A 12,713-nucleotide genomic window follows, 5' to 3' on the forward strand; every position below is an offset into this window, starting at 1 on the left:
GCCTGGCTGCTGGGCCCCCCTCGGGAATGACGGCGGGGCCTCTGAGCTGCCTCTGCTTTCCCCACGGCTCCCGTGGCTCCAGGCTCCCGGACTCTCAGCCAGAAGCCTCTTTCTCGCTGTGAATTTGTCTTTGGGGCAAAGTGGGGGGCAGAGGTCAGAGCAGGAAGGGGAGTCCTGGGGGGCGGATTAGCCTGCATTCTCGCCTCGGTTGGCTCCGGTTCTCCAAAGGTCCTCCTCTTGTTTGCCGCTGGATGGGGCATTTTCTTCACGTGGTTTGAATTCTAGGCTCCTCCAGGCCGTTCTCCCCAGGATCCCCTTGAGCACAGTTGCCTGCCAGACGGCGCAGTTTCTGGGTGAGAGGAGAGCCGGTCTTCCGGGAACTGTCCCAGGATGCAGTGAGCAGGAGTCGTGGTGCAAGGACCAGGGTCCCAGGGGCCTCCGATGGCACCATGCTCACCCTGACTGTCAGGCACACACAGGCGGTTAAGCAACCATCCTCCACAAGGGCTTTCTGTGACCCCGGCCCGCGCAATATTCCTTCCTTAAAAAAAAGAAAAAAAAAAAGGACCAGCTGATGTGGCTTAGGGGTTGAACATCGACCCATAAACGAAGGGGTTACCTTATCGATTCCCGGTCAGGGCACATGTCTGATGGGTGGAGTCTGGAGCCAGCCAGTTCATATTTCTCTCTCTCATCAATGTTTCTATCTCTCTATCCCTCTCCCTTCCCTTCTCTCTATAAATAAAAGCACATCTTAGAAATAATAAATAAATAAAAAGAATACAAATTATATGCACCAAACTGGAACCAGCGGTCAGCCACCATGGGTGGGAGGCGATCCGTATACCTCACACCCACAGGTTCTTAGGACAAGCACTTACTTCTGTGTTACTTTTATAATTTATAATTTCATTTTAAATTTTAATTGTTATTGTTTTTTAAAATGTATTTTTATTGATTTCAGAGAGGAAGGGAGAGGGAGAGAGAGAGAGAGACATCCGTAATAAGAGAGAATCATGGATTGGCTGCCTCCTGCACATCCCCCTACTGGGGACTGAACCCATGACCGGGAATCAAACCGTGACCTCCTGGTTCACAGCTGGATGCTCAATCACTGAGCCACACTGGCTGGGCTGGAATTTAATTTTTAAAAAGTAGGAATATATAAAGAAGAAAAAATATTCCCTGTAATCCATTAACCAAGGCAATCAATAGGAATAATGAGCATTTTTCTCCTAGGCTTTTAAAAAGTGATTTAAAAAAAAATAGCAACAGCAGAAACCGGTTTGGCTCAATGGATAGAGCGTCGGCTTGGGGACTGGAAGGTCCTGGGTTCGATTCCGATCAAGGGCATGTACCTTGGTTGCGGGCATATCCCCAGTAGGGGGTGTGCAAAAGGCAGCTGATGGATGACTCTCATCGATGATTCTAACTCTCTATCTCTCTCCTTTCCTCACTGTACAAAATCAATAAAACATATTTAAAAAATAATAAAAATAAATAAATAAATAAAAATAGCAACAGTCACTTTATAAGAAAAGGGCTCTTTGCATTATAGCTGGACTCTGCAGGGCTCTGAGGTCCCAGTCCCTGTCAGTGCCCCGCTGGCCTGCCCCTTCACACCTGCCAGCCCCCCCTGAGGAGAGGACACCCACCATGGGCCCAGGGTGGGATGGAGCAGGCCTCTCTCCCTTCTCTGGCCGACTTGGCAGGTCTCCAGAAAAGCTCCCTCCCGCGGCATCACCTCCAGGGACTCCTGCTGACCTTGGCTTTTGGTTCAGTTCTTGCTCTTGGCCTTCATCCTAGAACTGGATGCCTGCATCGGGCTCCTGTCCCCACATCTCCTCTCAGCCCCCGCCCCACCATTTCCCACCGCGGCCCTCCCTCCCACCACCCCAGCGGGAGGCCGATGCCTGGGGCACCTCCTCCTTCCCCTGCTCACCTCTCTGAGGGCCCGTGGCTGTAGCAAGATGTCCATGAGGGGCCACTTGGATGCCGGGGAGTCCACAGGATGGTTTTGAACTGGATGGAAGAATAGTCCCGTGTGCCCGGCTGGCGTGGCCCAGGTTGAGTATCGACCTATGAACCAGGAGGTCGTGGTTGGATTCCCAGTCAGGGCACCTGCCTGGGTTCTTGGCTCAATCCCTAAAGTGAGGCGTGTAGGAGGCAGCCGATCAATGATTCTCATCATTGATGTTTCTCTCTCTCTCTCTCCCTCTCCCTTCCTCTCTGAAATCAATAAAAAATATATATTTAAAAAAAGAATAGTCCTGCCAAAACCGGTTTGGCTCAGTGGATAGAGTGTCGGCCTACAGACTGAAGGGTCTCAGGTTCGATTCTGGTCAAGGGCATGTGCCTTGGTTGCGGGCACATCCCCAGTGGGGGGTGTGCAAGAGGCGGCTGACTGATGATTCTCTCTCATCAATGTTTCCAACACTCTATCCCTCTCTCTTCCTCTCTGTGAAAAATCAATAAAATATATTAAAAAAGAAAAGAAAAAGAAAAAGAATAGTCCTGTGTGACTTCCTTTTATCGCTCAAACCAGACCCCTCAGCCCTCCTGCAGCCCATCCATCAGCTGAGGGCTTGGGAAGCAGAGGAGGTCCCAGCTCGGGCTCCCTCTGGCGGCTGGCCGGGGAAGACACCCCCGGACATTCCCTGGGGGGAGGGGATGCGCAGGGCTCCCTGCAGGGCCGGGCTGCCTCCCGGGAGGGCCGAGCTCGATGTTTTGATCGCGGCCCAGGGGAGCTGCGTGGGGCCGGTTAACCAGGCTGGAGGTAAACACGCGCCGAGAGGCCGGGCTCCCTGCGCAGCGGGTCTAATTACAAGTGCGACGTCATGACAACAGGACAGACGTGGGGGAAACAGAGGGCAGCAAACCTCGCACCAGCCGCCGCCCGCCACACGGCACTCCCTGCTGTGCTCACTCTCCTCCGAGGGACTTCCCCCGGAGCGTGGAGGGTGCGCTGCTTCTTACATTTCACCTGGTGACACAATTATTACACCCTGTCGTGGCAAACTCGGCAAATGCACAAAGTAACCAACAAAACAGAAATGTCCCCAGATGGCATACCCCGACACTCTTTCATGTGCCATGGACTTATTTTCTGTTCTCACCTTGTTGGTTTGCTTGTTTACTGTCTGCTGCTCATCCTACACACACACACCCTGCCCCCAAGTCTCATTTTTGTTCATAGCGAATGCCCCAGGGCTCAGGACAGGGCCGGGCACATAGTAGGTACTTTACTGCACGTCTGATGAATTCAGGGGGGCAATGTGTATGTTTTCTCAGTGGTAGTCACCCATTTCATGCTATTTTGATACTGATTTCTTCGTGTCCTTCTTGTGTATGTGTGTGTGGGGGAGGGAATGGCCTTGGTGCCAGGCTAGGCACATGAGGACAGCGGGAGGCACAGAGGAGGCAGCCCAGGAACATGGATGCCCGAATTGCATATCTGCCCAAAAGGAGCACCGAGGCAGGCAGGCAGCGTGAGGGCAGAGGAGCAGCTGAGTCAGGGCCTGTGTGGGACCTCAGCTCATCTTCCGGTGGCTTGTACAGAAAGCTGAGAGGTTCCTTGAATGTGCTCCAGGCCTCACAGATGGCCAGCAATGGAGTCAGACCTGGAATTGCAGGCATCCGAAATAATAAGAGCGTAGTATGCAAATCGTCCCCTGGACCGGAGTTCTTCCAGGCGTTGGACCAGGGGGCGGGCCGACCGAGGGAAGGGAGAGAGGCCCTGAAATCGTGCACTGGGCCTCTAGTAATAACGTAATATAAAAGCCTAAGTGCTTTTTTCATTTGACACTGTTTTACCCGAAGCCTCAGTCTGTGCTGATAGGAAAACAGTTTCACAGGCTGAACTTCACAAAGAGGCTTCGTTAGCTGGTTAACTGAGGCAAAGATCCTGTGGGAACGTGCAATGGGGTGACCCGCTGTTCCTGTCGATGCAGAAGGTCAAGGTCCTCTTGCTGTGAGATTGGTTTGATGCGAGTTCACCCAAATCCATCCAAAATGCACCGCTCGATGTGTATGAAACATATTTTAGATGATTGTGCAAAAATTCAGACAGGAGATGGTACTAGTTCACCAACTGGATACATGCATCACTTCACATGAAATCACATATCAGTCGCACTTTTTAAAAAATATATATTTTATTGATTTCTTACAGAGAGGAAGAGAGAGGGATAGAGAGTTAGAAACATCGATGAGAGAGAAACATCGATCAGCACCTCTAGCACACCCCCCACTGGGGATGTGCCCGCAACCAAGGTTCATGCCCTTGACCGAATCGGTCCGCAGGCTGACGCTCTATCCACTGAGCCAAACCGGTTTCAGCTTGTTGCACTTTTAATTAAAACAAATGAGCTCACCTCTGGGCCTTCGTTATTTCAAAAGTAGAACTTTCTCAGGGCGCTTTTGAGACGACCATTGCAATTCGCTGTCCCCACAAGCGACTGCTTACAAGTGTGAGCCCGCAAAGAGCTCGACAGCTTCTAGTTCAAAATCCGGTGCAAGCTTTTCTCCGAACCCGGGCCCTTTCCCGGTTGTCGGTCGGCTTCTGGGCCCCACAGCCACCAGCATTCACCCAGGAGAGCTGCTGAGCTCCGCAGCCAATCCATCCCTTCTGGGCGGAGCCTCCGGCTCTCATTTCCAGACGCACGCTCACGGGTCTGGGGAGTCTGTTTCTAAGAGTCCCCGGGCCCAGTCCTGGCCCCAGGGAGTGCCTGGCTGGCCCATCCCCAAAGGCAAAGTCCCACCTGCCCGGGAGCCTCCGTGAGGAGCTCTGCCCCAGCAGGCTGTTCTCCCCATGATGCCCCCCCCCCCCCCAAAAAAAGGCAGATCAGGGGTGTGGGGTCGGGGGGAGGTGGTGGGGTCTGAGCCCTGGAGGTTCAGTCTCAGGGTATAAGAGGTCCTGCAGGGGAGGAAAACCAGGAAAACAGCCTCCCTTAAGCCTTCTCCTTGCTCAGGGATTCAATGACGCAGAAATGAAGAAAACCCTCCATCTGGGGACACGGTCATGTGATTAGAGAGAAAAGGCACTCCCTAACAGGGCAGACAGGCAGAGCACAGGTGAATTAAAGACAGTAAATTGTAGATTTTCATTTTCACCAAAAACTTCAGTCTCATTCTTTGTTGTTGTTAATCTTCACCGGAGGATATTTTTTCCATTGATTTTTAGAGAGAGTGGAAGGGAGGGAGGGAAAGAGAGGGAGAGAGAAACATTGATGTGAGAGACACATCCCCACTGGGCAGGGTATATTTGCAATATATCTATTCAATAATGGCAAAATTAATTGACAAAATTTAATTAATACATGTACAAAAACTTGAGGGGTACTATATAAAGAACGTCCTAATAGAGACTGAGCATATAAAACACCCACATAAAGACATCATTCTTCAGGAGAATGCAAAGTCCGGTTGGTAACCCCACGTACTGGTGAAGATGTAGAGGGCTTGAAATGCACTGCTGATCGGAATGGAAATTGGTGCCATTGTTTTGGAAATAATAATGTTGGTCAGTGTCTAGTAAAGCTGAATACATACATAAGCTATAACCCAACAATCCTGCTCCTAGGCATATGGAGCCGACAGAAAAGTATACACGCATGTCCCCCAAACCCATATTCAAGACTGTTCAGAACAGCACCATCGGTAACAGTTCCAAACTTAAAATAACAACTACCCCTCTACAATGGAGTAGCCAAGTGGAATGCAGATATTCACGCAATGGAATGCTCCAGAGCAGGTGTTTCAGATGCTGGTGTTCATCAGAATCACCCCCGGGGCTTGTTCCCCTATGACCGCTGGGCTCCACCGGCCTCTCCCCCGGCACCACACAGAGCACAGCTCACATTCCCCCCTCGCTGCCCTTACCACAGTGGATGCGGCTGCCAGCAACTCCTGGAGTGTTCTCTCCTCCCTCCCATCAGCAAGAGAGAGGACCAGGAGGCATAAGAGGAGGCCTTGTTCCTGACCGTCAGCACAAACACACGATCTCTCCTCTGGCGGTTAGCCGCGCCTCCCTGACTCTGTGGATATATTAGGAGCACTGCTCCACACAACGACAACACAATGAGAGCGTATTATGGTAGCCATCGTTATCCCCGCTTTCGAGAGACGGGATGGACCATTAGGTGGACTGAGGGAAAGCCATGCTGCTAGGCAAAAGCAGGAGTGAGATTCAGACCACATCTTCTGACTCTATGCCCCTTCCTCGCAGCTGGCTGCACCCCCAGACTGCCAGGCCTGCCCCGCCCTCTTCTGCAGAGCTACCTCGTTCCAGGTCCACCGTGAAGCACTCTGCCTCCAAGAGCCAAATGCTGCAACCCAGAGCAAGAGGCTTCTGCGTGATGTGAATGTCCTATTGTGTAGTTACACAATCTTCTTCTTCTTCCTTTAAAAAAAAAAAAAAACTTTATTAATTTTTTTTACAGAGAGGAAAGGAGAGAGATAGAGAGCTAGAAATGTCGATGAGAGAAACATCGACCAGCTGCCTCCTGCACACCCCTCACTGGGGATGTGCCCGCAACCAACGTACATGCCCCTGACCGGAATCCAACCGGGGATCTTTCAGTCCGCAGACCGACGCTCTATCCACTGAGCCAAACCGGTTTCGGCCACAATGTTCTTTTGGGCATTAAAAGCTCAGCCCCCAAAGAGCTCCTGTTTCTGTTGGGCAGCGGCTCCTGTTGCTGCAGCTAATTGGCTGCCTGGGGAGGTGGATGCAGCTGCAGTGACACGCTGACCTTCCAGCCCAGTCGCTCAGCATGAGCGGGCATGTGCTTCCTCCAGGCATCAGCATTTCTGAAACAGCCGCTGGTGTCTTTGGCAGAGCCCAACTGGAAGCAGGGGGAGGGGGGCCTCGCCCTGAAAATATTGTAAACTGGCCTGATGGGATTCAGCACCAAGGCCAGCGACTCAGGCCCCGGGGGAGGGTAGGAAGCCACAAAGCAGAGGTTCTCAGCCTTGACTGCAAGTTGGAATCACCTGAGAATTTTAGAACAAATTCTGGCCCTGGCTGGGTACCGGCTGGGTAGCTCGGTTGTGCACCAAGGTTGTGGGTTCCATCCCCTGCCAGGGCACATACAAGGAGCACCCAATGGTAGATGTTTTTTTTCTTCTCTCTCCCTTTCTCATCAATAAAAACAAATTTTGATGTCTGGGATAAACCGCAGTCCACTTGGATCAAAGCTTCTTGTGGGTAGATACATACATTTTTAAGCCCCTCTTTCCCAGGTGATTCTAATATGCGGCGAGGACTGAGAATGACCATAGTAAGAAGTGAACAAACAGGAGGTGGAGGGTTCTGAAGAGGAGGCGGCACAGGGGACCGTGAGCCTCAGGGTGTGAGAAGGACCTTTCCGGGAGGCATTTAGTTTCCCCCTCATCCCTGCTTCCACGGAAACTATTCCTGGCCCACTCCCCCTGGGAGCTACTCTCTCCACGTTAGCATCATCCTTCTTGGGCTCCCTTCTTATTGCATTTACGAGAAATAGCCTAGACATTCCTCATGGCAAATTCTGGAGCTCAATTGGGCTCAATTAAAACACACACACACACACACACACACACACACATACACACACATGGATGGATAGATGATAGATAGATAGATAGATAGATAGATAGATAGATAGAAAGAGGCTTCAGACATAACAGTAGTCTGGGTATTGGCAGAATCTTTCCTGCTTTGAGGATTTTAAAAAAGGAAAATCACGCTCTAAGCTGTTTGGCTCAGTGGATAGAGCGTTGGCCTGCAGACCCAAGGGTCCCAGGTTCAATTCTGGTCAAGGGTATGTATGTTGGTTGCAGGCACATCCCCAGTAGGGAGTGTGCAGGAAGCAGCTGATCGATGTTTCTAACTCTCTATCCCTCTCCCTTCCTCTTTGTAAAAATTAATAAAACATATATTAAAAATAAAAAAATAATACAAATAAAAAAGGAAGAGTGAGTGTTGCTTATAATGGGATAAAAATTGGAAACCACTTTATAGTTTGAAAACAGGGTGTTATATTTGTATAACGAAACAATCAGGAGCTGTGTGTCTGTGCAGGGAAATGCAATGGAGCCACTGCACAGGGTGCTGCCCAGGAAAACGTGATGGCGTGGGAGCTGTGTGCGGCGCTGCATGAAGAAAACCCTGGTCCGTAAGGATGTGCCACTTTCAACAGAGAGGTTTGGGCTGAAATAAAATACCATAGAACAATCAATGACTACACTATATAGATCTTCCCCTGCAATAAAGAACTTCTCTAAGGCAAATGCCCGCGTTTCCTTGGACTTAAATATTAATGATAGAACCAAGCCCCGTCTAGGGAATAAATTTTAGTTTATGTGAAATTTTTATGAACTGATCAGTGGGTTGGGTCAAAGAGCAGAACCAGAACACAGTCACAAAGAGGTCTTAGTGACTCACCGCGAAAAGGACATGAACTTGGAGGAGGCACTTACCTACTGGCGTCGGCAACACCCCTACAAACCTCAGCCATGTCCCAGTGGGAAGCAGGGCCGGAAGCAGAGAGCAGGCTGAGAGAAGGAAACTTTACTCCATTTTTTAAAATCACAGACAGGGTGGGAGAGCCACTCGTGGGTTCTCTTCCCATAGGCACCTTCAGCAGGGCAGAGGGAGGAAATGAAAGAGCTGGAACCGTGTTCACTGAAATGGAAATACCGGGCCTGTGGGATGGGGTCTTAGGAGAGCCGCAGCCCAGACGCTGACTGCCACTCGTGCACGACCATAAATGATTCAGTGCGATGCGCTGGGAGGGGCTCCCGGGGCCATTAGGGGCCAGCGCTCCCGTTTCCCACCGGCGTGCAGCTGCCCAGAAGAGTCTCCACCCACCCGTGAAAAACGTGTTTCTATGCTGACATTCTTCAGAGCAGCCTGCTTCTCTGAAAAAGTATCATCTAAAACAATGGGAAAATGCAGTCTACGCAGGGTGCGAAATCAAGAGTGCCTTTCGTCTGTAACTTCCAGCTTGCTCATCCCCAGAGGCAAATGCTCCTACCATCTTCTCACTATCCTTCGCTGATATTCCACATGTAAAATAAACAACCCATAAAGTCTCTCTCGCTCTTCCTTCCTCCCTCTCTAAAATCAATGAAAACATTGTCCATCGGTGGGGTGGTGGGAGCACGGAGGAAAATAGGAGATTCTGAGGAGGGGCAGGTCAGGAAGTCTTCCCAGAGGCAAGGCCATTGAAGTAGTCCCCTTTTCTAAAAAACTGAGGTGAAGTTCACACAACACAAAATTAATTATTTAAAGAATACGACTCAGGGGCACTTAGTCCATTCGCATCATTGTGCAACCAACTCCTCCATGTGCATGTCATCACCCCCAAAGGTTGGGGGCCCCGAGTCACATTCAATTGGATTTGGAAAAAGATTTATGTGAGTTTTTGCATAAAGCTCATACACAGGATATAAAGATGAAGAGAACATGCCCGGCTCTCCAGGGCCTTGCAGACTAATGGAAACCCCCTGGCCTCCAGATTACTTGCTGAGAATATTCTGAGGAATAATGTGCCAGTGTAATCACCTATTTGATTTGATTTTTACGACTGCATAAAGTTGCTAGAGTCCATTTTGCAGATGAGAAAACTGAACTCAGAGAATGAGTTAATGATTGTCCATGGTCTAAAAGTATCAAATCCAGGGTCAGAATATAGGACTTTGCACTCCAAGCCTCATTCTTTTCACTGCTGATTATAGTTCACGAGGGATGAAGTTAGGCAAAAGGCAGCTGGTAGCTATCAGGAGCAATTAGTCCTCACAACGTTGATATAGGTTGTGACTTTAACAAATGATGTATAATGAAATCAACTTTACCACAGGCTAATTGATTATATATATATATATATATATATATATATATAGAGAGAGAGAGAGAGAGAGAGAGAGAGAGAGAGAGAGAGAGAGAGAGAGTTAGTTAAGACCCAGCTGGTATGGCTCAGTAGTTGAGTACTGACCCATAAACCAAGAGGTCACAGTTTGATTCCTGGTCAGGGCACATGCCTAGGTTGTGGGCTGGATCCCCAGAATGGGGTATGTGGGAGGTAACCAATCAATGATTCCCTCTCACCATTGATGTTTCTATCTTTCTCTCCCTCTCCCTTTCTTTCTTTGAAATCAATTAAAAATATAATATATATGAGTTAAGTTGCTGTAGCATCTATCGACATTATAACAAAGTGACATTGAAGGAAACTATGTTATTCGAGGACTGCTGTACTCTGGTCTCTTTAGTTCCCATCCGTAAAAGGACAATACCGCCTCCCTGAGTGAACAGGACTTGGTTATTTCTCTGTGTGCTGTATGCATGAATGAAGCAAAATGCCGTACCTTCCAGTTATGAGAACACCCTGGCACAGGTGACAGGGAGCTGCCAAACATTCCTGACAGCAATGGGAGGCCGGAAGTTATTTAGGAAGATAGACGACAGCTGTATGCAGAGCGGGGTGAGAGGGTGAGGTGAGAGGCAGGGCACCCACTCAGAGGGTGGCGGTTACACACAAGTCTGGTGATCCGACACAAGCAACGTCGGACCAGAGAGGGAAATGGAGAGGACCCAGGACTTAGTCCAGCATGAAAGCCACACAATGCCATATTCTCAGCTGTAAGAGTTAAGTGACACATTCGTTTAGAGATAACTTGTCAAATGATGATATTTAATCCACACATTTTAGCACTGAGTTACAAGTAGCTACCGGCTATTTTTTTCCTGCTCCCCCTGATGCTGGAAGCAACTTCGTTGATAAAAGACCAACTAGCTGTTTGAAAGTATCTGAAAGACATATATACTAATTATGAGAAACTGACTTTCCTAAGAGCTTTCTATCTCAAAGGAGGGAAGATGATCAGGGTCGGGAAGAGAAGGTAATGTTACAAGGGCGAGGAGAGAGAACACTGTGACCTCTGGGATTCCTCCAAGCAGAAAGTTGCAGGCTTTCAGCACCCAATCTTCTTAGCTTTTAAGCGCCTACCGAGGAGTAAGTAATAAAGAGCTTTGCGAGCTCAGCAGCTCTGCCAAGGGGTGAAGCTCGGCCGAGTAGAGCAGAAGGCATCAGGCTAAAGTGCCTTCATCCTTCTCTATTCCAACCCAGCCAGCAGATCTGCATCTTCAGGAGGAAAATATTTTTCTCTCGGCTTCTGCCTCAGAGAAACAAGAGAAAATGCTCCAAAAGCAACCACCTCCAGTGATTCTGCAGCCCCCTGCCCACCTGTTTTTGCTTCTAAGCAGCTCTGAGGTCCGATGAGGCGGGCAGAGCCGATGAGTTTTTCCTGCCTAAGGAAAGGCCAGGTTCAGCAGGAGTGGCACCTGTCAAAGCCATTCCACCAGGAAGGGACATGCACCCCACCCCCGTTTGGGGCACTGACTGGGGATCTGTGCTGAGGTGCTTTGTCTGCCACCTCCAGGGAGACCTCCGTGGTTTCTTTTTAAAAAATTGATCTTAGAAAGGAAGGGGAAAGAGACACATCAATTTATTGATTTGTTCCACTTATGTATGTATTCATTGGTTGATTCTTGTATGTGCCCTGACCGGGGATCAAACCACAACCGTGGAGTATGAGGACGACACTCTAACCCAGTGATCGGCAAACTCAGTCCACAGAGCCAAATATCAAGACAACAATTGAAATTTCTTTTGAGAGCCACATTTTTTAAAACTTAAACTTCTTCTAACGCCACTTCTTCAAAATAGACACGCCCAAGCTGTGGTATTTTGTGGGAGAGCCGCACTCAAGGGGCCAGAGAGCTGCATGTGGCTCGAGAGCTGCAGTGTGCCGACCACCGGTCTAACTAACTGAGCTACCTGGCCAGTGCTGACCTGTGTTTCTAAGTGAGAAGGCACAGAGTTGGGTAGGAAGTTTGGTTTAGAGCACATGTGTCAAACACAAGGCCCGAGGGCCAAATCCGTCCCGCCAGGCCTTGCAATGTGGCCCACACCGCGTTTCCATCACAATGACAGTTTATGACTGTTCAGTAAACCATTCGGCCCGCGATTTAGGCTGGATTTTAGATTTTGGCCCCTTCTCTGATTGAGTTCGACACCCCTAGTTTAGAGTAACGCCACTAGAAAAATATCTTCTCCATCAATGCCTTAGTTCTTGTAAAGAAAAAGTGATTTCACAAATGAGACCTTTTTATTAAGCCTTTAGCTGCTAGTTAGCCTTCCTTGAAAATAATCAAGCTGCAGGGCTTTTAATAGAGTCTAAATGCGTTACCTTTAAACAGGCAAAACTGGTGGTTCTTTTACAGCTTCTCTCCTAATCACACGGCACCATTCAAAGTATATTTTGTGGAACTAACAAGATTTGTTGGCATTAAAGAGCCGGCAGGATTCAAAGCCTTGCTTTACTATTCACTCTGATGGTGAGCAAGTTACTTAATCCTCCTGGGCTGGTCCCTGTATGACAGCAAGGCGGCCTCGCCATGTGGCAGTGGGTTGTTTGCATGCCCGCGTGCAGGTGTGCACACACAGGCGGGCTGCACAGGGCGAGGCAGCCACAGAGAGAATCCCGCCTGAGAGGCCCCGTGAGCGGGCGGAGGGAAAAGCTGGGGTGGCTGAGAAGGGAAGCACAGTGTGGTCAGAAAGGACGAAGAGGGGGATGGAAAGTCCCTGCTAATGGGCACAGGGTTCCTCTGGGGGGGAGGGAGGGAGGGAAGGGATAAAAATGTCCCAAAGTTAGATAGTGCTACGGGCTGC

This window comes from Pipistrellus kuhlii, unplaced genomic scaffold, assembly GCF_014108245.1.
Source record: "Pipistrellus kuhlii isolate mPipKuh1 unplaced genomic scaffold, mPipKuh1.p scaffold_m20_p_39, whole genome shotgun sequence".
Lineage (NCBI taxonomy): Eukaryota > Metazoa > Chordata > Mammalia > Chiroptera > Vespertilionidae > Pipistrellus > Pipistrellus kuhlii.